Raw genomic sequence first — 2,976 nt, 5'->3', positions numbered from 1 at the left:
GGGCTCTTTAATGTCCAATGCGCTTTGCACGATCATAATTGCCATGTTTTTCATTGATTTTGCTCTGATTCGTATAACGTGTGGCTATTTGATTGCACTTTCACTGAGTAACAACGATGCAATGGAAATTTGCATAATTAGTATAATATTTAATCGCCCAGGGTGAAACGTCATTACGAATGCTAGGAAAATAAATAAATTCACAAGTGATGTCAAATTATTGAGCTCATGCATAGTATTTGTTCGAATCTGCAGAGGATTCCACCAGTAAGTACAATGGAACTTATTCCATGCTTGTCATAAATTGCGACGTATTGTAAAATAATTTTGTGATTATATTAAGCAGTTCTGTGCCAATAAAAGGTATGTAAATTTTCAATAACTCGCAACTGATGATTTTTTGAGAAATTTGATAGTTGCCAGTTTAAGCATTTGACATTTATAGAAGAAAAAAACTGGCATATTGTAGGAAAATAGCTTTCCAATTTGACATTTTTGGATAATTCTTACCTGTGAATTGTATTCAGTTAAAAAATTCAGGGAACAAAGGTCTTTAATTTTGAATTTATCTTGTTCGCAAAAATGAAAATCAGGAACAATTCTTATCAAAATAAATTCCATTTTTCAGGGGGAAAACATTGATAGTCCCGTTGGCAAAATTAATGAAACCAATCCATAAGCACATTAATTTAACTTTTATTTTTCATTTCTTTTTGTATCGACTCCGTTAAAATCCTACTTCAGTTTCACTTTTTTTGGCATATCTCAACAAATATATAATCAGGAGCGGTCCGGATAAATTTATAATAGTTGGCGCGAATAGTGCTCTATAGATATAAATTAAACGTCTCAATTTTGAAAGAAAAATTTTTTCTCAAAGATTTAAAATTTTATGGGCTATATAGACTTGCTTGTTTTTGCGAAAATCGACGGAAACTTGTTTTTTAAAATTTCGACTTTTTTTATTGTTATAGTTTTATATTAATAAGAAATTGTGTTTTGGAAAATTTTTCCGGAAACTGCCTGGTAGGTTTAAGAATGCAGTGAGCGATAAAGAAACGTTTGGAACAAATTTTATGTGAAGAAGCTACTTCCCTTTGCTCGATTATTTAAACATTTACGATAAACCTAAATAAATTCATTTTCCTTGCATACTGATTTACTCTCTATGTTTTATTGCTCTTCTTTTCCTTCCCACTTATACCACATTTTTCTGCCTTCGCTGTTTTTTGAAAAATAGCCAATAATATTTTACATAAATTTCCGCTTTTTGTGAGTAGTAGATGTTGGCAGTAATAAATGACATTGTTATGAATAGTTTCAATGTACACTGCCCAGTAGTTTTTGCATAAATTGCTTCTAAATTTACCGCATTTCACCTACCATAATATGTAGGAAAGTTGAAAATCTGTAACTTCCTAGAAACGCAACTAGTATACGTGATTTTTAACAAACGAAGCACTTTTGGCATTTGATTTGGGTATGCATTTAAATTTAACAACATCGACTATTACCCGATCGTGTCTTTACTCCTACGGATATTCACCATTTAACCAATTCCCTAAGCCAGCAGAGAACGAAGCTTTACTGCAGTAAAATATCTAAAAAGCTATTTCTGCACTACCATGACAGTAGAACAATGTGGACTACATTCATTTTGACTTTTTTACTGATATTGACCTGATAATAGAAATGTTCAGTTCCAAACGGAATCGAAATTTGTCGTTGATTTGAAATACAATTAAAATATTAATTTGAAAGTTATTCTATCATTTAATTGAGATTCCAATTTTGTTTAAATGAAAAAATGGCACTATTTTGTTCCTCATCAGACTGTCATGTATAATAATACCTGCACATGATAAATCTTTTGTATACTACATTTGCCCCTTTATATAAATTCATCGCCTCTGTATATTTTACATTAAATGAAGCAATATAATTTTTTTTCAAAACTATAAATATGCACTTTTAGTTGTACTGTACTTGTTATTTGAGTAAACAGGACTTGTTGTATTTGAAAAGAGTAAAGTAATAAAGGTCAATTTTACGATAAATGATGGATTTATCCATGCATTAGATATATATAGCAGAGAAGAAAATTGTAAGAAAAGAAGAATAAGAAGAAAGTACTGCAATTTGAATGCTTTCATGGCAAGTTTATGCAAATGGAGCAGTTTAAGAAGTATGTATGGATGAAGAAATTGAGAAAGTGAACACTGCAAAATATTTGAATAACAATTAGAAACGATTTGCCATACTCAATTAAGTGTTCAATTTCAATTTTGCAGTTATCAAATTTGAATTAAAAAATAACTTCCACTCTAAATAATTTAACATTATGAGTGTTACTTTAAACACGTCAGTGCTGACGTGTCACTTTAAATCTCAAATTGTTTAAACTTTATAGCGTCACTTACATGTTGTATGTGAGAGCAGCGTTTTATTGTTCTTATCAAAGTTCAAGCTTGATTGCTGCATTAAATTATGATGTGGAAAAAAGGTGTTCTCGCGCTGGTTATGTTTGCCGCATTGTGCGAGTTGGTCGCATTTCTATATATGCTTTACAAAGCAGTAATGTTGAAGAAGGAGAAAAGAAAAAAGAAGATCAAGAAGACAAAGCAAAAAGTGAATAAATTCCTTGACTTGCTACCACCACCGGGACAGACGGCGCCGTTGAACAGTGATATCCTTCAACAAATGCTTGATCAATCATCATAAAAGCTGATTCGATCAACAGCTATTTCTCGTTCTACTGAATTTATTTTCTACCAAATTCATGCTTCAGCAACCTGAACCAGCAGCGGTCTTTTTAAAATTTGCTTTCATAAATAATTTCATAGAATGCTGTTCTTTGTTTAATGTTAAAAATTCTTGAAAATAAAATTTACTATATTTGTTTTGTTTTGTTTCAATAGATTTAATGAGAATTTTCAAATTTGTAAGCCACTGCTAAAATATATTTTGCTAAAATCA

Source organism: Trichinella spiralis (genome assembly GCF_000181795.1).
Source record: "Trichinella spiralis strain ISS 195 chromosome Unknown Scfld79, whole genome shotgun sequence".
Classification (NCBI taxonomy): domain Eukaryota; kingdom Metazoa; phylum Nematoda; class Enoplea; order Trichinellida; family Trichinellidae; genus Trichinella; species Trichinella spiralis.
Note: the sequence above shows the minus strand (reverse complement) of the source record.